Source organism: Falco punctatus (assembly GCF_963210335.1).
Source record: "Falco punctatus genome assembly, chromosome: 6".
NCBI lineage: Eukaryota > Metazoa > Chordata > Aves > Falconiformes > Falconidae > Falco > Falco punctatus.
This window is the reverse complement of record NC_137585.1, coordinates 33,036,710-33,061,540: the sequence shown is the minus strand read 5'-3', so window position 1 is coordinate 33,061,540 and position 24,831 is coordinate 33,036,710. Positions and strand designations below refer to the sequence as shown.

At 40.4% G+C, this 24,831-nt stretch overlaps 1 protein-coding gene across 5 annotated transcripts in view; it reads left to right on the top strand.

Annotated features, from left to right (window-relative positions):
* The window catches only part of LARGE1 (LARGE xylosyl- and glucuronyltransferase 1), a 287,229-nt gene that overhangs the window by 183,420 nt on the left and 78,978 nt on the right, over positions 1-24,831 (top strand). The gene's annotated exons all lie outside the window — the stretch shown is intronic.

The following is a 24,831-nucleotide window of genomic DNA, read 5'->3' as shown; positions in this document are numbered from 1 at the left end:
CAGGAGGGCTCTGCAGAGGGCTCTGGACAGGCTGGACCAATGGGCCAAGGCCAGTTGTATGAGGTTCAGCAAGGCTCAGTGCTGGGTCCTGCACTTGGGTCACACCAGCCCCACACAGCGCTACAGGCTGGGGCAGAGCGGCTGGAAAGCTGCCTGGTGGGAAAGGGCCTGGGGGTGCTGGCTGACAGCCGGCTGGGCGTGAGCCAGCAGTGTGCCCAGGTAGCCAAGAAGGCCAACAGCGTCCTGGCTTGTATCAGAAATAATGTGACCACCAGGACTAGGGAAGTGATTGTCCCCCTGTACTTGGCATGGTGAGGTGACACCTCAAAGACTGACTCCAGTTTTGGGCCTCTCATTACAAGAAAGACTTTGAGGTGCTGGAGGGTGTCCACAGAAGAGCAATGAAGCTGGTGAAGGGTCTATAGTACAAGTCCTGTGAGGAGTGGCTGAGGACTGGGGCTGTTTAGTCTGGAGAAAAGGAGGCTCAGGAGGGACCTTATCGCTCTTTACAACTACCCGAAAGGCGGCTGTGGGCAGGGGGGTGTTGGTCTCTTCTCCCGGGTAAGAAGCTATAAGACAAGAGGAAACTTCCTCAAATTGCACCAGGGGAGGTTTAGATTGGATACTAGGAAAAATTTCTTCACTGAAAGGATTGTCAAGCACTGGAACAGGCTGCCCAGGGTAGTGGTTGAGTCACCGTCCCTGGAGGTATTTAAAATACATATAGACGTGGTGCTTAGGGACGTGGTTTAGTGGTGGACTTGGCAGTGCTAGGTAAATGGTTGGACTTGATGATCTTAAAGGTCTTTTCCAACGTAAAGATTCTATAATTCTATGACTCAATGAAAATCAATCATCCTGGAAAGCAGGGGCAAGTAAGTTAAAGACAAAAGACAAAAAGATATTTTTGCTCTTTTACTTCTTTGCAAAAGATTGGTTTTAATCATATGATGATTCTCAATTTGTCCTCAGTGTCTTTTTATTTCTCCTGCCAGCATTACAAAACATTCAAAGGATGTCTCATGCCATTAGCTTCAAATACTGGTTTTGTTTGTCCCTCAGAAGTCCCAAGCAAGTTTATGAAGATTTCTTTGGGGAAATCTAGTGTGTTTGTTGAAATATTGCTTAAACAGAAGCAAAATAAAACTCCTCTGAAGGGAGATTCTACTGACTGTATACCCAACCCCAGCTTGGAGGGCAGCTTGAGACCCACAGAGTCTCCTACAAATGTTCAATCAACCAGTTGTTGGCTATGAGTGGCCATTATGAACTCCTTGGACAGGGTGGTGTTTGATGAAATAGAAGAATTTTTCACATTAGTTCAGGAAAGGCAAGAGCTTCCTCCTGTGGCTTGCTTCAGGATACCTGGTAAGATAGTCCAGCACAGCCTTCAACAAATCACAGCCACAGAGAGAAAAAGGAAAAAGGTCCCAGAGTGTGATTCTTTCTGTGACCAGGAAGACATTTATGCCCAACAAAAATAGTGACAAAGAGAGGCTATTAGCTCAGATACTTTTTTCTAGGATACCATGCTTGGAAGAAGCTCAGATTCAGCATTGTCCTACAGTTTAACCAGGTCCAATTTGCTGTCTAGAAACATCCACAGTGTTTTGCAATACCCAGTATCCTTGTTTTGCAAAGGTTCTTCTTCCAGTCATCTGCAGAGTTCCTGAAAAGATCAAACCCTTACATACTAACTTAAAATTTTAGGTGGTAAAGCTACTATTATATTTGCTCTGTAGATGGCAAAAAGGGAGTAGGATTTCTTTGTGAATTATTGCTCTTCTGCCCTTTTCTGGTAAGCTCTTTGCATACACTCTTACAATAAATGACCCAACTATTCTGTAATTGAGTGCAAAAATTAGGGCTGTACATACCGATTTTATTAGAAAAGTTCTTCTTTGAAGTGGCAACCTTCAGCTTTGGGAGAAATTCACACCTCTCTTCAGTAGCCTGAAACAGTGTCTCAAGCAATGTAACATTCAAAAATTTCTCTTAGCAGCTACTGGGGGTTGTATAATTATTACTACTTTTGTGTGAAGGCTTCGATCTCAACACATAAATATGTCTTTGGGATCCAGTAACTTAAATTTCAAAGGTCAAATCATCTGGGATTTGGACACTTCTGCTTTAGCCTTGTTCTCTCTTGCTCCCCCGAAGATAGGCAGTCTGTTTCTCTTGGACAGATCCATACCTCCAAAATACTCACTTCAAAGGTGTGAGTCTGCAGCCAGTCTGGTGAAAGTAACCTGTCATGCATGTTTTCTGTGACTTAGTTGACACTGATTATGTTTTCTATTCATCTTTTACTGGATTTTGACAGTTCTAAACTTGAGAAAGCACCTAGCCTAAGGGCAGAAGAGTGGGACTGTAGATCATATGCGTTCTTGGATGAAGTGCTGAAAAGTGTTTCAGACAGAAGGGATTAGTGTAACCAGTATGCTTTTATTGCAGAAATTGTGTGGATTCTTCTGAGAAAAGACCCAGTCTAAAACAATGCTCTCTGACATCAATCTTAAAGTTCTTTTTAAGGCCACATCAGCTAATTGTTTTGTTATTTTGGCTCACTCAAAATCCTGGTACCGAAATGAGGGTTATTTTTCCCAGACTTCTGATTTTTACTTCTAACTGCATCTTAAATACAGATTCTCAACAGCATTCATTGTAAATGGTATGATGAATTTATTTGGGACCTGACTATTAACAGTCATCATAACTGTTTGTGTTACAGGTTGCAGTTCCAGTCAGGATCACAGCCTCTTTGTGCTTTACCTAGTCTCAGGTGACAATTCTTGTGTCTGCCTGGTTCCTTTAGGCCATTGCTATGTATGAGTCACAGCTAAGACCCACAAATGAGACCTGAATAATCCCTGTAGAGATCTGTGTTGAGGGACTGTGTTAAACTGAACACCACATCTAAGGGCATTACAGTGTAAGTACATGTCATAACTCAGAGGCTGTATCGAACAGTGATGTCCTACTCTTACTACGTGTTAGTCTCACTGTCCAGCTAGCTGATATGATGAATATTTTAAGTACTTCTAAGCAGTAGAGACCAGATAGTACTTAACTAGTCTATATCAAAACAACTGTACTTGTAGATTAAGTCATCCAGAGAATATAAACTTTTATATATTACGAAATATAAATATACAGTTAGTTAATGTCCATCTGCAAGCGAGGCTTCTCTGAAAAGCTGATGAAGACAATAAGGCAGAATCATCTACCTCCATTAATCAAGCATCCAAGAAGGAGAAATGGCAAGCTTGATAGGAAGTCTGAGATTCCCATATTCATACTTTGCATGAATAAAAACATGCTATAGAAGCTGTTTGCTTAGTGTCAGAAGCTCGAACAAGGATAAAAATCCATACTGACATCATAAATACCAGAAAAGGTCAACAGTGATTTTGGTGCAGGATCAAGTGCCCACAGCTGAAGAGGGATTGGCACATAGTCAATCCCAAACTTAAATTTTGCAAACACTCAGTATGTGGGTGCTTTGGCATCTTGCTCTGCAGAATGCTTGAGGTAGTAATCTAGGTTCATGCTATTTTTGCAGCTTCTTCAGGAAAAAGAGCAAACAAACAAAAAAAATCACAACCATCACAAAATTCGACATTTTGTGTAGGTGGTTTAGTAATGATATTCCTACAAGAGCTATTATGCATAAGGTCGTAATATCAAATGCATGCATAACTTTTCATTTGTGTGTGCATTTAGTGTGCCAGAAAGTGAGATGCTGATGGCACCGGTGAGAGAAGGACTCAGCAGGTGCTGTATAAATTTCCCTGAATTTGGCTCTATCAGTGAAGCCTCATTTTAATAATCTATACCAGTCATAGACCTAGGCTTTTCTTCTGCAAAGACTGTACTTATCATAGGTGTGCTCTTCTTGTGATGATGCAAAATATTCAGTTGTTACCAGTGTTAAAATTTAAAGTTCATTTTCACCTATGGCTGAAGCCAGGATTTGATCCACAGAATTGATTCTGGGCAGATTCTGTAGTTCAGTCTGTCAGTTTACACTGAGTAAATCATTAAAGCTTCCATGGATCATTTTGAGACAGGATCTCCATGGGCTGACACAGTCTTTGTGTTAAGTCCTGAAGAGATCTTTCTGGTCAGTACAATAGGCTTTCTTTTTTTACTAATCAAGAGGAAGACATTAGCAATATGTACCTTAGTGTGTAAAAGTCCATGGTATGAGTCAGTCTTTTTGTAAAGGAAACAGGATCACGTTGTAGCAGAGTGCATTAATAAAATTGTCAGGCAGCTATTAAAATAGCTTAAAATTATCTGAATTTTTATAGGTGTCTAAAAAGGCCAAATGGCACTTGTCTTTTGCTCATAAAAGGAACATCTGTTAGTTTCTGAAAGACTTGTGTAAGTGTTTAATGGTTAGACTACAGTACATAGCTCATCCTAGGGTTATCCACAAATGAAATATATTTTCTCTTTGAAAAGGTCCCTGTGGAAACTATCTGCTTAAGATTTTCTGTTCCTGATTGTTATATTGCAGTGTTTTCTTCTTTTCTGCTGCAGAAGCTTTGAAGCTTCATTGATAAAGAATGCTATTTGTTAGCTATAGCTGATAGAAATGTTGGGGTGTGTCCGCTGCTCTGTCTCATCATGCTGTTCTTATCACCTGTGTGTGAAACTACAGGACTGAACACCGAGTTATTGTGGTGAAGAGCCAAAGAAAGTAAGGATTTAGGATATTTGGAAAATTGACAAGTTTCTAACTGTGATTGGAGGTTAATTTTGCTGATTTTAATTAGGAGAGGTTCAAGCAAAGACATGGGACTTCCTGATTCTGTGAGTCTAGGGAAGAACACTTCTGTGTCCACAGTTGTCAGATAAGATGGCCGGCTGGATGTTTTGGGGTTTTTTTTCCCCTAATTGCATTTTGCTTTGCTATGGCTCCTTTATTGAGGAGGCAGTATGTAAGAAAGTTGACCTCAGTAAATTAGCTCTAGGGGAGAGAGTTTATTACATGGATCAGCATGCGCACATTCTAGTTTACGGATTTTAATGTGACAAGGGACATAATCAGAAAACTCTGATTATGAATTGCTGCCAAAATAGAATAGCTGCAGTTTCTGAAACATCTGTAGTTCTTTTTTAGTTGAATAGTTCTTTGTCTATTTCTGCCACCAGGCAGAAATATTTAGAGGTGAAAGGCCAACAGTGCATAGAAATTCAGTATAACGCATGGTGGGGGAAATTCTAAAATAAAGTAAAATAAAATAAAAGATTTGGGTTCTTTATTTTTCCGTTTTCATTTCCAAGGGATACCCTTTGCTCATGTTTTCAATCTTTTTCCCATGGGGGCTAGGAATGTTTTAATTAAAAATGAAAGCTGAAATTCTTTTGTTATCTCTTGATTCCATAACTGGAGTTTTCAGAACAAAACCCCTCCACATGCTACAAGATTTGTAATAAAATCTTGTTGGCAGCGCTGAAATTTTGAGGACTTCTACCTTCTCAACATCAATCTGGTGCTTTTTCTGCATTATTTTTCTGCAGTCTTCGTTAACCTGCCACTCATTCTACAGCTGTCTTTTTGGCTTAGATGCTATGATGTATCAAACACACAAACTAAACATTGTATGACTCACACAGTGTTAAAGCAAAAAACAGTTTCTGTCTCTGAGCTCTTTCTTCAGGATTTAAAGAGGCTTTAATTCTATTAATCTCAAGTACTCCAACCATGGAGAATGGACCCAGAGCTTTTTGAATCGCCTTGCAAATATTTATTGAGAGAAATCTGGACAGAACACAGCAGCAGCAGGGCAAAGTGCATATCCCCATCTCCCTTTACTATAATAGAAGCTGTGACTTTCCAGAAGCTAGATAATCCAGCTCCCAGAGGGTTCACACTGGGAGAAGGAGCATTTCTGCCTAGTGTGTTTGTTCTTGGCAGAGGAAAAGTGCATTTCTGGGAGTGGGATGCCAGTAGACTGTGCTGAAATGAAAACCTATGAGAACAGAGGGTGGGAACAAACTGAGGAAGAAAATAATAATAACCTCCCATCCCAACTGAAGAGGGGAAATCAGTCAGGAGTTGGTGTCTGCCGATAAATGTTTTGGGCTGATCATTTTCTCCTGCAATCTGTTCACCTTCTTGTGCAATTATAGACATGCTCCCCCTCAGTACCTCTGGCCCATTGATTCACAACTTGTTAAATATTTTTCTTTAGAGGGCTATGAAAAAAAAACAAACCCCTATGTCTGCCAGTCTTCTTGGGTGGAGCACACACCTACAAGTCCAAGTGCTAATCCCTCTGCCCTGTCACTCTGCATTCCCTAGATGAAAGTAAAGCAGAGCAAGTGCATGAGCAGGCAGTGAATATGGAGGGAGTGACAACTGTCTATCATTCCAATTAATAATGTGTAATGATGATTCACCTCTACATGTGTGAAAAAGCCAAGCGGATGAGACACATGGGTCATTCACCTAACAAATGAAGTTTACTCTAAGGCTTGATAGTTATATTACTAGGACTACAGAAAGAATGATATTTAATAGATAGGTTTCCGTGCCTAAGGCCCTCACTCTAATCACATGCAATCTATCAAGCACATATGCTTTTCACAGTTCTCTATGACAGACATTGTAATAACGTGATACTCTGTTTTTTTCCCCTCTCTGAACCAGGCATATTCTCTGAGGCTACCTTGTTCTGCATTACCAATCCATATTTTCAAGGACCTAAGGCCCCATTTCCAATTACAAAGCTCTCATCTGAGGTTTCACCTTTTTGGTTTCATGCTGCAAATTATGTCTGTAACACTGTCCTTGGCAGCACATGTATTTGCATAGGGTAGAGTGGCACCGAGAATATCTATCTCACAGGCTCAAGCTGGAAGGTAGAATGTGTTGCCCAGAGGTCAATGGTATGATTGCCCCATCAGCAGGATAAGTGCATGATATTGCTCTCTGCACAACCAAGGAAGAGGGAAAAGAGTGTACAAAATTAAACCCATTTATTATTTAACTGGACTAAGGCTGTGTACAAATGCACCATAAGCAAAAACTGGGTACAGTTACGTGAACTAAGTTAGACTTGTAAATGAATAATCAGTCCAGTTTTGTAGAAACAGTAGAAGCCTCACAGGTTTCATTTTTCTAAGCAATCTACAACATCAGGGATATTTGAACCCCTTGTTTTAACCCTCAACCTAAAAGAAAGAATCAGGTGCGTCTGTAATGGCCCACTTCAGTCTGCATCTCCCCAGTGTCTTTATTTTACCTAAATCTCAAGCTTGCTCTACTTTGTGTTCTTTGTGGTGATCTCTAGCTTGCATTCATCATGGGCCAGGCAGTTCAATTAAATGAAGAATCTTTGTCTCCCTCTGACCCTTTCCTCAAGGTAAATCTTTTTTGTGCTTTGAGGCACTGCTAAACAACAACAAAAAAATTTGTCCTAACCCTTCCACATACTAAGAGGTGATTGATAAATACACAGTAAAACTTAGGGACCAAGTGTGTCCACAGCTTTTCTGTATTTTTATTTTATTTCCTGCATTTAGTCGCAGTAGTATTCATAGTTTGTGCCTGAGTTTCACGTGTGGTGGTCTGTAACACTCTCCATTGCACAAGAGCTGGTCCTGTAAAGAATTTGAACCCAAAGTGCAAAATTCATAGCTGCAGTAAATGGTGTGCCAGTTCCTGTCAGGAAAAGAGATGCACATTTGACATTTTCTGGTGAGGACCCAGGCCAATCTGTATTTCCTTTGCACTGCCTGAACACTTAAAAGGATCTCAAGACCTAAACTGATGCTTCCTGCTTGGGTATACAATGAGCTCTGCGTCAGCTGCTTCTGGTCCTTGTGGTTCTGGGATTCAGTCTGAATCTGGGACTGAACATATCGGCAGAACAGCTTCTTGAGAGCCATTAGCTACTGGCACAACTAAGTGAAACCCTGAAGCTACTTATGTCTGTGTTTGGGGATATGATGTTTTTTTCTGTCTGCTTAGGGACTGAGGGAGCTGTCAAATGAATGCTATTCTGATACACCAAGAGAATTTGTTTCATGGAAGCAGAGGTGGAGGATTATAGCAAAGGAGGTGTTATAGCATTCAGCGGTGCTGTTGACAGATGGACCAGACAGTGAACCATCCCAGGGCTGAGGACCTAGCACATGCTTATGCTTCTGCAACATGTGACTTTGAGCAGGACCAAAGCCCTACAGTGAAGTGAGCCATCGTACTTTTTCTCATATGAAATTGTCCTTGGCTGACTCGATGCTGCCACTCTTCTGTCATCAGCACAAAATGCCTGCCAGTTTATGCTCACAGCAACTTCCTGAAATGCACATCACCTCTGATACTGGCTTGGGATCTCCTGAACTTCATTAATTCATGGCATTACCCTGTCTACTTGCATCTTATGTTTAATAGACAGTAATAATAATTCCTTCCTGCATGCTTCAGGATGTGATTATTGCAGGTGCCAAGTGGTATTCTGTAGAGCTGTCTACAGGCTTTTTGCCAACCTGCTTCAGAATTATATTGGCACCATTTTTTGCAGTATTTGGAGATCCAGGCACTTGCCCATAGTACTAAGAAATGATGATCTGAATATTGTTACACTGGTGTCCTAAAATCTTGAGAGAACACATCTCAGATGGTATAAACAAGCTTTACAAAACATTGGAGTGAACAGGATGATTCTGACTTGTATCAGTAAAGGAGTCTAGCTCCTATATTCCCTGATTTACATAAACATTCCCACTTTGACAGCTTCTTTAATTGGCTAACTAAAAAAAGATGTGAATAGTTGGATGAGCAATCTTGAAATATACTCTCCTTTCAACTCTAGACCCCTGGTGTGTGTCACGAGTTAAAAAGACTTGAGTGACCTCAGCCAGGTCTGACATGCACAAAGGCTAAAGTGCATAAGCAGGGCAGCAAAGGAATGCACTGCTGGGGTACAAGTTTTGAGGCATCTTGGCAGAATTAGAAGAGGATTTTGAGTTTGCACACTGTCAGTTCCATTCTCATGATCATGTAATTCTTTCAAAGATAATAATAGGAAATGGACATAACTGGTAGGTAAATGAGAAAACGGTGTGGAGATGGAAAGTGGGAGTGAATTTACAGGATACTGAGCAGAAAAGAAAGAATAGGAAAAGGGAGAAGCAGCAACACATCCCAAGATAGTCAAGATTATTTATCTTGAAACCTATCTGATATTAGCTAAAGACAACATATATTATGGTAAATTTCTGTGAAGCTATATAGAAGCAAGTCTATGTATCTAGAAATTTTCTGCATTTTCTTGGCAGCAGCATCTGACTATAAGAAAAAGCTTGCCAGGGAAATAATGAAGTACACAGCATTAAGGAGCTAACCCAGCATTTAATTCAGTGTAGTTTTGTCCCGTCCCTCCTGAGAGGAGGGTAGCACAGACATCCCCACTTGGCTGCAGTCAGCAGTTAGACCTACTGTCGATGTTACCACTTTTTTATTTGCTTTGCTCTGTGGTGCAAGTGCTCTGCTTGTAGACACATGTTTTTAGTCCTTGTTTCTAAGAGAGTGGTAAGAAGGCTCTGCACACCCATTCCATGAAGCCAAGTGGTTTTCTTCCTCTTCCCAAAGAGTTTTGATCACTCTAACACCCAGTCTAATCTTTGTGTGGGGTAGAACGACTGAGAATGATTTATAAAATTGAGAAGAGCAGTGATGAAGCTCCATTTTTGTGATTCTTTTTTTTTTTTTTTTTGCTTTGGTTTTATGCTTTTAAAGGTTTAGTTGCCATAACAACCCAAAGCAGTCCTGTATTACCATAGAAACATGCTGTTGTGGGTGACAGTTTTCATGAGAATCTTTTTTTTTTTTTACCTCCTCTTCACATAAGTGTATTTAACACTGGCCTTTTTGCAGGTATATCACAGTACGCTACAGGGGTTCCATAAAGTGTATGAATGATGTAATAAACAACAAAAATGAAGCATATACTTAAATCCAAGAAGAAAATCTGGGGTCATGGTTGAGTGAGAACAAAGAAAAAGTAGATTCCTGTTGCTTATCTTGGAGGTCAGAAGTATTGAGCTTAGGGCAGGGCTAGCTAATCAGTCCACACAAGTAAATACTCAAAAACACAGCAAAACAGGAGTTAAGGTTTAGATTATATACCAGGGAGTTAGCATAAAAACAACTTGTTGTGATAGTTGTAGATGGGACTACTTAACGTTCTCTGCATGGGGCTGCTCCTTGAGACTATTCAGGGGCTGAAGTGAGAGCTGCCGAGGCAGGCAGCCGCCTTACAAAGCACAGCTTCGTGCTGAGAGCAGGTTCCAGCTGCATACTGATCGCCTGTGAGCTTCAGGGTGTTGGCTGTGACCTGGCAAGACCTAAATCATTTGGGATCCATCTGTATTGAGGAGTTTCCCTCTCCCTGTGTGATATCTTTAGCAGCTGTGCTCTGCAAAGTCTCTGGGTTCATAAAGAATGGTAATAGAGCTTTTCCTTCTACAAATCTGCATCTCCGTCTGCTCGTTACTGGGCTCTCATAGAGCAGTGGTCTGCTGGAGCGTATCAGCTCTCCTAACTTCTGATAGATTACTGTGCGTCTTTACTATCAGACTTCAAACTGAAGTTATGGACTAGTCGCAGACCGTTTACTCTGTCCCAGCAAACCATTGTAGTACAGAGTATGCCATTACAGTTCATAATTATATGACAGACCACACAACTTATTTGGAAAGGGTATAGACAAGTATAGCCACCCAGCTGTGGAGATGTCATTGATCAGTATTTTTATGGAGAGGCACAGGTCTATCAGTTTCCTGTAATCAGTTGCATCAATGATGAAAAAAACTTTGTTCCAGATATGCATGTTTTAAAGAACATAAAAGCTTCCAGCTAGGATTTTGGCAAGAGTTCCCCTTTCCAAGGTCAAGCAGGCAGCAGGGAATGCCATATAGTTCAGACATGGGTTATGGTTACTAACCCCTCTGTGAGCCTAACCAAGTCTGCTTCCTCTCATTTGACCCTCAGTTCTCCAGGCTCCATTCTGGATTTCCCAGGCCTACCTGCGAGTGATAATTAGTGGGAAACAGGATTTCCTTCCCACTTTCTGAATGCCTCCCTCTAACCTGTTCAGTCTTGACATCCTAGGATGCTCCTTATCTTTCATTTTTAGGGTATTGATAATCCTCTCCATGATCTTTTAAGTTTCCAGATGAGACCTGTTCCATCTAATTAATCAAGATTTGCTGGACATGGTTCCCTCCTTGCTCTTCTTCAACTCCTTTCTCCAGTGAAGAAGATTCAAATGAATAAGTCAAAATTAGATGTTGTAAAAGCTTGCTTCTCCTTTTCCTTTACATCCTGGTGGCATGTTGACTTCCACTCCATGAAAAAAATTCTAGCAAAACTTCAGAGGGACTTGTATATCACTTGGAAAATAATTCCTGTTTCAGTTAAATTACCGAAGACTGACCACTGTGCAGTGTGATTTCTACTCATTAATCTTACTAACTAGCTACATTCAGTACAAATCCATTCTCTGAACAGTCCTTCTGCCTCTAATGCAGAAAAGGCTGCTGTAGCCTCTTCTTTTTGCCAGTCTTGCTGTAAACTCTGTGGTTCATTAGCTGGGTTTTATATAGCTGGATTAGAAGATCTTAGTTTTCTTAAGAGTTGTACTGTGAACAGATGCTCAAAGCTGCCATCTTTTCCATTTGTCTAATAATTAGAAAAACTCACTGTTGAGCAGGAAATATGCATATGCCTGTCCTTTAAGAGCAATAATATCAAACCAAATAATAGACATACCCTAAGCTTTTTCAAATTGCTGCTACCTTACCCAGTGCTAATTTTAAGACAGCTGTTACCCCTTCTGTAAGCTTTACATTTAATGGAGCCCTCTATATCAACAAACGGTCCTTCCTTCAGTTTCATGACTGATTTTTTTTTTTCCTGTCTCTGTGACTGAGATTGCTGTAAGAGGTGAGCTCAGGTAAAGAAGCAAGATTGCATTCCCAGGGAACATATCAGGGATGGATCTAGATCTGGAATATTTACCTGTTCAGAGGGAGAATTTGTGGAGATTTCCTTTTAAAGTGAAACAAAGGTAAGGAAGAGCTGCGGGTTGCAATATATTCTTCACCAGCCCTGTAACAAGAGTTACCCTAACCCACTGTATTCCCCTGGGAGTCTCAGTGTACTGGCAATACAGAACATATTATCAGCATTAGCCTGACCCAGCCAGTACAGTCAGTACCATTTAAGTATGGGCAGCAAAAGCTATGCTTGAATATCAGTGTGTTTCAGTGACAATAGTTCTTCATGTGCTTCAGGACTGTCTTGTCATTGCAGATGTGACACCAATATTTGAGTTGCCTTGTTTTTCACCTTTCTCATGGTTTACAACCCTTTTCCTATCTTCTCGTCACCGCGTGTTTTCTATAGAGCATTGAAAACATTAGCAGCCTACACCTGAGGTCCATCTGGAGTTCCTTGCTGGAACGCTGTCTGAACTGGCAAGGCACACTTCACCAGATATCCGGGTCTTTACCTTCCCCTAATAGGCACAAAATTAAGAGGTGCAGAGACTTACTGATGAAGACCACTTTTTAGTGATAGAGTAAATAAAAAACTAGAGATCAAAATGTCATAGCCACCTAGCACTAAGTGGTAATCTGGTATAAATTCACTGATTAATTTTTGTTCCAAAATATTAATCGATTAACTATTCTGAGAAACCTTAGCCTGGATCAGATACCATCTGTCTTTCCATAGTAAGCTTAAAGTCTGTGTTCTGGCTAATTCAATAGAAATGTCATTCTGTGCCCACATTTGACTGTGTATCAGATTTGCTCTGGTGGGTGACTCAGTCATAAACAGATCCTGTGTACTAATGAACATAGAGCTGTCTCTGGAGTGAGGCTTGGACTAACTTGGTTGAAATATATTGCTCTAGGGTACCTTGCTACGTAGCTCTGACTTTCACATTGAAGGCAGATGGGAATGCTAATTTCTTGGGATGAAGCTTGGAAGGCAGAATCTAAATTAGAATAAATTTTATTTTCGTGATCCCAAGCTATGATTAGTCTTAATTTATCCCTTGGCAGAAAAGGAAGATGTTTAATTATTTCTCTAACAATATATAAGGTCTACAGGTTGTCAAAATTAAGAACTAAAGATTGGGTTAGAAATCTCTGGAAAGTGTGTTGAGACCTGGAGAGCACCTTTCATTATTTTCATCCCCTTGTGACCAGTGCTTGGAAAAGCAATGATAAACTCTGAAGGAAGTTGCAACCAGAGTGCAGAGACAGGAGAGCTGTGATTTAAGGCAGAGGGCTTTGGGGAGCACAAAAAAAAAGTCATTCTAACATGTCCACCTTTGCAAAAATGTGCTGAGGATATGCTTCTTAAGACATCCAAAATAGCTAGTACTTTTTGTTCTGCTCTCCAGAGAGTGTCTCTGTCTGGTCTAGCTGTCAGGTAAAACATGAGCTTGTTACTAGGAACTTTGTAGCTCTGGTGCCTTGTTCATAGTGGGTCCATTGTCCATCGGCAGAGAGGAGCCAAACTTTTCCAGATGAAGCAGAATAAAGTACTATCACAATTGTATAACTAGCCTGGAAGCTTGAAGCACCTTTACCAATTATGGATACACATTTCCTGCCTTGCAGGTGGGATTGGGATCTCTCAGCAGTATGTTGAAAGCAATTGAATATCATCCAGCAATTGCCATGAGTGAAGTTGTAAGTAATTAGTACTAATGATACTTATGAGGGAAAACAGGTGTGGCTGAATCATGCTTTTCCCTTATAGACTTACAATATATACAAACTGAAACTATTTATTTAATTATATGTTAGGGTTGTTGCATAGCTTATGCATTTCTAGTGCTGTTGGAGAGGAAGTATATTGAGATAGCAGGATGCTGTAACCATTTCCAATGAGATCTCACCAAAAGTTTAAGGTAATTGTGTAGAATGAATGTACTCAAAAATACTATTTTTCCCCACCGGGGGATCTTGCAAGAATGTGTTGCATTTCACTAAACCCCCCAGTGTTACTAATGGAGATCTCAGGGGAGACATTTATGAGATTAGGCCAAGATCCTTGTCTCATTTACCATAGACTGAATCCAGAGTAACTCCATTACTATCATTTAAGCCATCCTTGGATTTATATTGGTGAAAACGAGATGAGAATCCAGCTTTTCATTAGAAAACGGTGCATAATTGAGAGGTACTGTGGGGTTTTTTTCCGAAGACATTGGACTTGAGTGTGCAGCAGTCTTCTAGAAGTAATCTTACCATCTATGCACAACATAAAACCAGGAAAACAGTTGATCCAAATGTGTTTTTATCTAAAAAATAAAACCCCATGAAAGCCTGTTAAAATTCAAAACAAAATTAGGGAACCAAACTTTTGGAAACTTTGAAATGTAGATAAATTTGGTGATCATGAAAGAGGAGTTGTGGTAGCTTTCATTTAGCTTGGAATAGCGTGGGATTTGTCTGCTTGTGCCTGAGCTTTAGTTTAAGGGTCTCCTTTATTTATTCCACACACTAGAGCCCATGTTACAGTGGCACATTCCTGTTCCTGAAGTGCTATTGCAATGTCAGTGGCTGTTGATAATTGCTTACTTGCCAAACTGATGTGGTTCCTTGTTAATCACAAGGAGATTTAGCTACAGGGTGGCAAAAGAAACAGCTAGATTTGTCTGGCTGTACAGTGCTGTTACGGGGGCATTTTAAGTATCTAGTACTGTGCAGATGCTCTGCTGTGCCTGTCTACTGTCAGCAATGACCAGAGCTGTTTCTTTCCACATTACTTAAAGTTCAGGCAAGTCTCAGCATTAGAGGAAGGAGGATCTAACTCAAGCAGGGGCTCAGTGCCAAGGTGCCTCACAAGTGAGACAAGAACGAAGCAGTTCCTGACTCAGTTCCTGTGAAAAGCACAACAGATCATAGCTCTCCCTCTTTATTTTCTAAGAAAGAAAATGTTTTGGTTTCTGTTCTTCAAGCTTATTAACTTGTACTTTTTCCAGGATTACTTTTTTCTTACTTCCCCACCCTCACTGTTACCCCTTCAGGTCTCACTGTAACATTTTTGGTCTGGTGGTGTGTGCAGTAGGTCTCAATTTTTAATGACATACTTGTAATCGGGGTGCTTTATACCCCAGTTCCAGTACTGTTAATATTCAATTGGGCAGCCTCAGCTGAAGAGAGCAGAGGATTTTAGCAACATGGTATATCGCAGGTCAGGATTTACGGACCTGGCCAGAGCTCGAAATGAGAAGCATGTATGGCATCAGCACACGTCTCTTGTAGCTGTGAAATAACTGCAGAATTCTGGGTTTATTTTATATGCCATTCCTCCCTTCCCTCTCTTTTTATTTTAAGGTTTAATCCTCTCCTTGAAATTTTCCTAAGTCATGGGTTATTATTTTCATGGCCAATTCAGCCATTCCATTATGAATGCTTCTGCTTTTATGCTAAGTGTCACTGGAAAGGACGTATCTCTGACCCACCTCCACTGCTCACTAAGTCAACTGCCTTTGAAGTACATGTAATAAACTTTCTCTGATGGTAAAAAGAAAAGCCTCATTGGTTCCAGCCCGTATTTGGGATGCATCCCTAGTCCACGCTCATTCTGCTTCTTTCTTTTTCATGTTTAATTATTGATACACCTTAGATTACCTGTGCAGTCTTATAGTGGTAAGATTTTTTCTGCATTTTCCCACCCCACCCCTTAACATTTTCAGCCTTTCACTCAAAGCCTGAATCACTTTTACATGATGTACTAACACTACTAATGTTCTCGCTGTTGCTGAACAGTGTTTGCGCAGCATCAAGGCCTCCTCTGTTTCTCACTCTGCTCCCTACCCCCCCCCCCCCCCCCCCCCCAGTGAATAGATTAGTGGGGGCTGGAAGGAGATACAACTGGGCAGGTGACTCAAACTGACGAAAGGCCTGTTCCATACCATATAACGTCATGCTCAGCAATAAAAGGGAAAAGAGGGAGCTTTAGAGGACTCCTTTGCTCGGGAACTGGCTGGGCATCAATCTACCCACAGGAGAGGCCTTGGCATCACTTGTTTTGTTTTGTTTTCTTCCCTTTCCTTTTCTTCCACTTACCCTTCACTTACTAAACAATTGATTGTTTGCTTTATCTTGACCCCCAAGTTCTCTTGCTTTTATTTTTCCTTTTGTCTACCCCCATCCCACTGAGGAGCAAGGGGAGTGAACGATGGACTGTGTGATGTTTATCTGCCCATCCAGGTTAGCACGCAACACGAGCATAAAAAGCTCTACCAGCTAGCTATCAGTTTGGGACCAGTATCTCTTTACCTCTGTTGTATCCTAGCTGGCTGCATGAGCATTTGATGGCTACCAAGGAAATATCACTTCTGTTGCAAAACCCTGGCATCAGGAAAGATACATGTAGCTGTGCTAGAGAAAGTAAAGGTGTCATCATAGCCTTCTGCACACGGGAGAAAAAAAATACAGGGCGAGGAGATACATATGGACCTGAAATACTGACTTTGAAAGGTTAGTTCCCGAGACTTACCTTAATGGGGATAGCCTACTATATAGTTCTTGTTTGTTGTCTGGCCCATTAATGTTACACTTCCTTGCTTTTCATAGCAGGCATAAAAAGCTTGCTCTTAGAAAAAAGCAGAAGAGCAAGTTCTTCCCATTACTACTTCTAGAATATGCAAAACTAGTAAACACCTCCAAGGTATAGTGAGTCTCCTGCTGCCTAGCCTCACAGAGGAAGGAAGATATTGAACTGTAGAAACATAATTAATTTACAGGAATTTCATTTTCGATTCTTAGGAGTGTTTCTAACCCCTGCCATAAAGCACAGTGTGTTCAAGAAATTTCACAGTAGGGTCAAAGTTCTTTGGCAAATATTGCAGGGTTATTTTGATCCTCTGAACCCAATGCCATTTAGCAGGGCACAACTGAAAAGCAGTAAGTAGGCAGATCTTAAAAAATCAGGCAGCATTAAATAACAAAAGTGATAGTACGGTTATAATACCGCTCTTTCCCTGACAAATAACAGGAATCAGAGAGTTAGTAACATAAGAAATTACTTTTGCCTTTCAATTGGTACTGCTCCAGAATCCTAGCTGGAACACACCTCATTGGAATAGGAGCTATGTCATTTTAGTATATGGGAATTAGGGGATAAATTATCAAATACGTACCTCTATGAACAGAATCAGCTCAAAAATAGAGTAACTGATGTCTGGCATAATCAAGGCTCTGCTACCGTGTTTTTGAAAGCTCATGTTCAACCTTCAACACTTCTTTCCTTTTTTAACATTGCATAGTAAGCTCCACCCAGTGATGTCAGCAACTGATCTCTCTACTCATTTGGAAGTCTTAAACTGGAGAGTTTAGAATGATGACAATGAGGTGAACCTAAGGTAAAAACCTTGCCTCCTTGCAAGAAGGTGGTTGATTCAAATCTTCCACTGGGATTAAACTTGAACCCTGTGCTGATACCTCCCTTTAGTTCAGGCATGTTCAGTCTTCCAATTAATTATTAAAGCAGGGTATTTTATTGATAGTGTCTTCTCTCTCTGCTGTTCAAGGAAACAACTTACCTCGGCTGAAACCACCTTCTTCAACCTGCTCCCTGAGAAAAAAGGAGAAGTATACCCCACCTTTAAGCTATATGCAGAGGCATGTGGCATCAAGGGAGGTTAAACAGCCAGATGTGCGTGGCAGGTAACAGTTGTTAACCTGTCATTTGCCTAGTAGGACATGTGTAACCTGCTGACTTTCCCTGGAAAGGTCTTGGGAAGCTATGGAGAAAAGCCAGAGATGTAATAATAAGTGGTGCAAAGGGGGCATCTCTTCTCACAGTGTTTCCTTTAGCTTTTACCTGCTATGCTTTTATACTGGTAGAATCAGCACTGGGTCTGGGCCCTTAGGAAGAAAAGCCCTTTATCTGCTATCCTGTCAAATCCCTAAATGATGAGCCCTTGCCAGGGAGAGGGAGCCAGTCTGGCCAGTTTTTCAGAAGTGCTCTCATTAAAATTGGTGTGAGTTGTGGGTGTTCTGGCTTCTTTGAGATTCTAGGCTCTCTGAACAGCATTCACACTCTTGTCTTTGCGGGTCTCATTTTTATTCTTTATCCTCCACTCCCTCTCTTTCCCCAGCAATGTAACCCTCATAGGCCATGTGCACCTGAGGAGGAGGAGGGGCAAAAGGTTATCGGTAACCAGCTCAGGAGCCGTTCTGCCTTTCCCAGTCACTATAAATGGGTAGAGAGAAGCCTCCCATTACCAGCCTGCCAAAGCTTAGCTCCCAGTTCAAGACTATGATTAATGAAATGTGTTTAGCAGTCTCATTTGAGCTTTTAATGGTCTGTTATGCCCATTATGGCTTTCGCATACACTTCAGCATGATTGATAGCCTGTTGGGAGTAGGAAGCAGGGTAGAGGGCTGATTTGAGGTGTACACAGCGAACAGAGAGAGAGAAGTGAAAATAGCTTGATAACTTCTGGAAGTGCTGTGTAAATCCTTTAGGATATGTCTCTATGGGGGCCAACACATGCACGTGTACTGGTAACTTGCTGGTTAACTGTGCTAGGAAGGTACTGTGTTAGGCTGATTAGTCCTGCTGAGAAGTGGCAAAAACACACAGTGGCAAAATTCTGCCTTAACATGGTTGTATGTCTTCCGCCACTCAAGCAAGCTGAGATATCTCTGCAAGATGCTGTAGGATTCCAGGTTCATACACCTTTCCTTTTCTGTGTCTCTCATTCTTTTCTGAGAGCCCTAACATGCTACTGTTCGTCCCTACAGGAGTAGTACGATAAACACAGCTCCATCCTGAATCAATCAATTTCCCGTGTCGTAAGTTTAGTGGGAGGACTGCTGACATGCAGATTGGGATGTTATTTTGCCACTTGTTTTGCCAGCCATGAGCCTGAAGGGAATATGTTGCAGGTGAGAGAACAACCTTCAGGAGTACCTAGCAAGCATCTACAATTTAAACTTAATGACCTTATTTAGTGAAGTACTTAATCATAGGCTGAAGTGTAAAAGCTCATGAGTAGTCTCATTGACTTCAGCGAGATTGAAAATGATGATGTACTGAGATACAGCATTGAGTCAGGGCTGATAACGTCTGAGCCTGTCCTGGCTAATAGATTCAGGGCCAAGTGTTGCTCTCCACCGGCATCTTCTTTTATCCTCCTCATTGAACAGTATCTGCCAAATGTGGGCTTCCCAAGCGCAAAGGAGAAAATGTGATGTACTAACTTCCTGTTAGCCCTTTGATGTTGAAATTTAAGCTGAAGTTTAAGATCACTGAGTTTAGCATTGGGAAAAAGATGGAGCAGTCAGCAAAATGTCACAGGTGACCATGATGAACTGCTGCTCCCCACTGGCATGTGCTGTGGCAGATGATGCATGCCTGAGGCTACAGAGCTCAATGATCCCTAGAAAAAAAGCTCTTGCCCACAACTCATAAATTTTTAACACTAAAATAGTTTTGTAACTACACTTCAGGAGGTTGTAAGTGTTTGTAGCAGGAGAGTGAAGCTAACTGGAAACTTGCAGCTTCCATAGAAAATGAGTTTTAATCTGGTCTTTTTTGCCCAGTTTATGAGCTCTCACATGTCATAAACTGTTAGTATAATTATTTTGATCAATTTGTTATGAATGTTGGGAATATATTACCTCTGTGTCCATCTGAACATGCACCTATCAATTTGCTTGTCACCTGTCTACCTATTTGTATCACATAAAAGATGTGAGCTTTGTCATCTATTTATTCATCTTCCTGGGAATGTTCATGAATTATTCTGGTCATTTAATGCATACTAGCTCTGCATTTTGTGGGTAACTGTTCTTGGTAGCAGTAAATCTGTCAGTTTAATTGCTTTCTCTTTAGCCTCAAACTTTTTCTCATTAAGTTGATGAGTAATCATATTATTAAGGATACTAGGGCAGAAAAGTTGTTACTGGTTCTCTTTGAGTTCCTTTATTTAATAAAATGAACTATCTGAGTAATAATCCATCCCCACTGTTTCCTAAATGGTATTACTTCCTGTTAGGCACATGGGAGCTTCAGCCTGTTTGCTTTTTAATTAAAAGTAAGTTTTCAGCTACCTCTTTCATCATCAGAATTTTCTGTCACCTTCAAATGAAGGCTCTGGCATTGTCTCTTAAATTATTGAGTGCTGGCTGACTGGGGGATTTCAGTTTAGAGTATACATTAATCTTGTTAACTACTCTCATAAAACTGACTGTCCAGCCTGCTAGGGTTCCAGTACTCCTGTTTGTTGTCCTTCCTTTGTTTGTCTACCCACCAATACATATAAAACATTAATATAATCTTTCTGAATGGTTGCTAATTACTGAGTTATATGTTCTTTGTGTTCCAGCATGTTACAAAATATTTCCCAAGGTCGTGTCTGACATGAATAAGTTGGTGTAGAGAGCTTTTCCTTTGCCACTTGCTTAGCAGAACTTGGAGTTGAAAGCAGCATTGCTGGGGGAGTTACTTCAGACCCTCCGGGAAAACATTATGTATCTGTCTCCTTTTTTTTTTTCTTTCAAATTCTCTGATTTGCAAATGATCTAAAAAATTAATCCTTTAAGCAGAGCTAACTAATTTGCAATCTTAATAACTATTTAGGCTCTTGTGTTGAAACAAGAAAAAAGGTTAGTGATTTATGCACATTAATGTTGTGAGTGTATTGGCAAACTTCGTTGCTCGTGAAGTAAGTTGTTAAAAATCCATGGCAGGGTTGAGAATGAGAACAGCAATTCCACCAGCTGGAACAGCAGGAATCTGGGCACTGCTTCCTAGCTCCCCCGCAAACGTGTGCAGGCACCTTACTGCCTGTGCAGCCCTGGGTCCTGTTTGTAGTTTCCTTTCTCCTTCCCACTGTCTTGCCTAGTTGTCACAAGTTGTGGGTTTGTACAGCACCTAGCACTGCAGAGCACTGGATAAGATCCCTCTGTACAAATAAATTGTCCGTAGGAATAAGTACTTTCTACACTGAGCCCTTTTTACACTGGGAATTCACAGTTCCCTCTGATTTACCTCACGTTTAGTCGCAGTGGAAGAGTTGTGCAAGATTTAGTGTGAATACGTGAAGTTGTAGCTGTCTGGTTTCATTGTGGTTGCTCAGATGCTATTGTGTGTATTCATGAATGATAACTGTCGGACACTTTAGAGGGCATATACTGTCTTCTGAGAATTTTAACATTTAATGCCACACATGATTCTGGTACTTTCTTCTCACAGAGTTTCTTCCCATGAAAATATCAAATTAGATGTACACTCACAGCAATCGAGCAGCAATTTACACATCCTGCTATGCCATCCTGGTATCATTTCAAAAATAGTGGTTGGATCCCTTTGCATTTGAGAAAGTTGTTAGTTTTAATTTAGCTTGCTCTTCTGAGGAGCTAAACTTGGGCTGCTGTGGATTAGAATTCATGAAGCCCAGTTTTCTCAAATGGCAAAGCTTCTCCTACACAGCCGCGTGCTCTATGGAGCATGCCTTGGCCAGAGGGTGCTTGCCAACAATCCTGTTCTTGGTCTGACAGCTTTCGTCACCAACTTGCCCAGAATGGGAATGTGGGAAGTTGTTAATCAGCAGCAAGGCCAACAGCGGGTGTTTTTATGACAAAATATATGAAAAAAGCTTCATTATTCTGTAGCATAAGTTGAGCAAGCCAAATTCTGACCTGCTACAATTTGGAATGGCCCCATTTGATATAAAAGGAGTCATACCTGCTTATCGTATCTCTATATTGATTCCTTCGAGTCAGTGTGTGTAAATGGAGGGTCTTTTTTTCCCTGTTAATGCTGTCTCACACCACTGAATCCATTTTATCAGGAACCACAACAGCTGCTATTGCTGACATCTCAGTAGCCACCCTGGAGTATATTTTATTCAGCAGCCCTTCAAAGCCAGCAGTGCTGTTTCGAGGGCTTGATGGTGCTGGTGTTCACTGGAGCACCCTTCACAGACAGCATTCAAGGACACAGGTGCCTGTGCACATCAAATTTTAATCCAGAGACAGGTACATGCAATATAGTTCCATTGCTCAAGTATGGTCTACAGTACAAATTGAAGTTGATAAATGGAAACAAACCTGAGAAGAGAGCAAATTCCTTGTGCAGAGAGACAAGGACCAGAGATTTTGTAGTGTCAAATCTAGACAGAACTTAATGATCAACGCTGCTGCAATATGCCCGTAAAGTGGTATATTCTACAGAAAATTCCACTATAAACAAAATGAAAAATCATTGAACTAAGTTATGGTACTGAACTATGTCCAAAGTTATGAATCAAATCAGTCAGTCTTCAAAAAAGTGATCGACATATTCTGAAAATCTCCATTACCCACAATAACCTTAAAATCTTTTTCATGAGCCTCTGTGGTTATCAGCTCCCAAGCAGATTCAACTGTTCCATTTTGGACTTTTTTCTTAGACTCTGTCTTCCTTTACTTACTGATTAGCCTAACCAAAGCAAGTGTATATAAAGGAGGACTGGGTTTTTTCTCCCATTTCCAGTCAAGTATGACCCAATTACCAGTCTCATTCAGGAATGTATCTCAATCTGTCACCATGGAAATCATTTGATGTCACAAATGTGAGATTGTAGAATCAGTTAATATGTCAGGCAGGTAGACCACACTAATTACAAAGGAGAAAAATTAAATTTAACACACACATTTATTGACAGTAAGTAATGATGGGAGAGGAAATTAAGCAGCAGCTCATGATTGTTAAGTAGTCCAGAAGAAATACATCAGACTTCTTATGAAAGCTGCTGTAGGTGTTTAAATCATTTTTGGATTATACTATGGACACATTTTAATATGTGCAGTTCTCATATACCTTATAGCTTACTTCAGACCTCCACTCTATAATCCTTATATAGAATTCAATTCATTCTCATTAACAAGTCCATATGCTTGTTTCCCTTTTTTCCCACATGGGTACATGATACAGTTGCAGGCGTATTTATTGTGTTTTTCTCATTCACAGTGACTTACTGGTAGAGTATATCCAGAAATAATTAGAATTATTAAAAGAAGCTGCTATCTTTGTAACATAGTTCAGCAGTGTTCATCTAGTCTCTGGTACATAGGCACATGTGCACGTGTATAGTGGTGTGATCCAAAGCTCACTAAAATTACTGAATGTCAGTTCATGGGTTTTATTGCACATATATTCACGTAGACTTTCCATTTAATGGCTGTTCACATAGAACATTTGTTACCTAGTTTTGCTGTTCTTGAGAAGAATACGTATGATGTTTCCCAAACAATAGAGTTGGGAAGAAATAATAATAATAATAATAATAATAAATTATAATATTTGTTTCATGTAGCTGTATTTTACCTTCCATACAGCAGAGGGAATAATAAAGTTTAACTGGAGGTACGTTTTCCCTCTGAGCTGTCATTTAAAGGGACTCTGACAGGGTTTGTTAAACCTAAAAATCAATTCACAGTATTTTTTTACTTGGTGTATCTGTAATGATTTTGCACAATATTTTTTTTTCTACTTTTTGTTATGACTTACAATTAAAAGAAACAACCAGAAGGATTGACTTACTTTCTGCAATAAGGAGTCGAATCCAGTATGAAAAATGGCAACACCTCTATCTACCAAAGGGAGATATTAAGGATTTGCATTCATAACCAACTCAGTTCTTCCTCACTGGGTTGTCTTCCGGCCAAGATACTACTCCAAATAACAAGAAATAGCTTGAAGTCCTTCCATCCTAGTTGACAGTGGGTAGAAAATTAAGTCCAAATCCTTGCATTTTATCCACCAACTAGATTATTTCATTAAATTCTGCAGCCAAGTGGAGGCAAACCAAGCTCAGATGGTCATTTCTCAGAACAGTTTGTTAAATGTGACTTCCAAAAACATTTTCATGGAAGCAAATTTCTTTCTGCCCCAGCTCAGCCACAACTTCAGATGTTCTTCAATACAGTCCATAAAACTCTATGTATGCATCTCTCAATTCTCCTGTCCTAGGCTAGCTGTGTCTCACAGTTGCTGATGTGGGCAGCGCGAGAAGCAGAGGATGTTTCGGACCTACTGACAACTGAGAAACTCTATCCATAATGTTGGTTCTCCCTTCTGATACTTCAGAAGAATAAATCACAGGAGGAAGAGCTATGTCTTAAATTTGGGTATTTTCCCCCTTTGTTATTCTCAGGGGTCAAAAAATCCTTTGTTCTACAGACGCTGTGTCTTTTCTTAAATAGAAAGCATTTCCTTACTTCCCACTATTGTCTGTCTGTGTAAAACAAAAAATGACAATCCCTTTTCTCTCTCACTATGTTAGCAGACTGCTAATGTTTAGTAAGAGCTCACCCAAGAGACTGACAACTTTACATTAAGGAGAATTCCTGTGTGTAAACCGCTCAGACCAGGGAGGGGCAGTGCCTTTCTGGTCTGGAAGCTGTCCTTTTTCCAGTAATGCATTTGCATAACTTTGCAATCATCTTGCTTGGAGGAGAAGAGCATGCAAGGAGATAACTTTCAAGGTACGTTGATTTATCCTGATGCTCTTGCCAGTGAGTCACTGTTGTTTTGATCATTTTGGTTTTTGAACCACAGGCTCAATAATAGATTGTAAGAAGCAAACGAAGGGAAGGGGTTTTTTTCACTCTTGCAGCAATTTAAAAAATAATTTTCATGTTTCATCTACACAAAGATGATTTAATTAAATACTTTAATCCTGACCACAAATAATTTATGTAGTGGATCAGTGAGAGAAGCCCAGCATTGTCTTGTCATAGAGCATTTACTTAATCCTGTCGTACCTGCTTGATAATTACTCCCTCAGATCT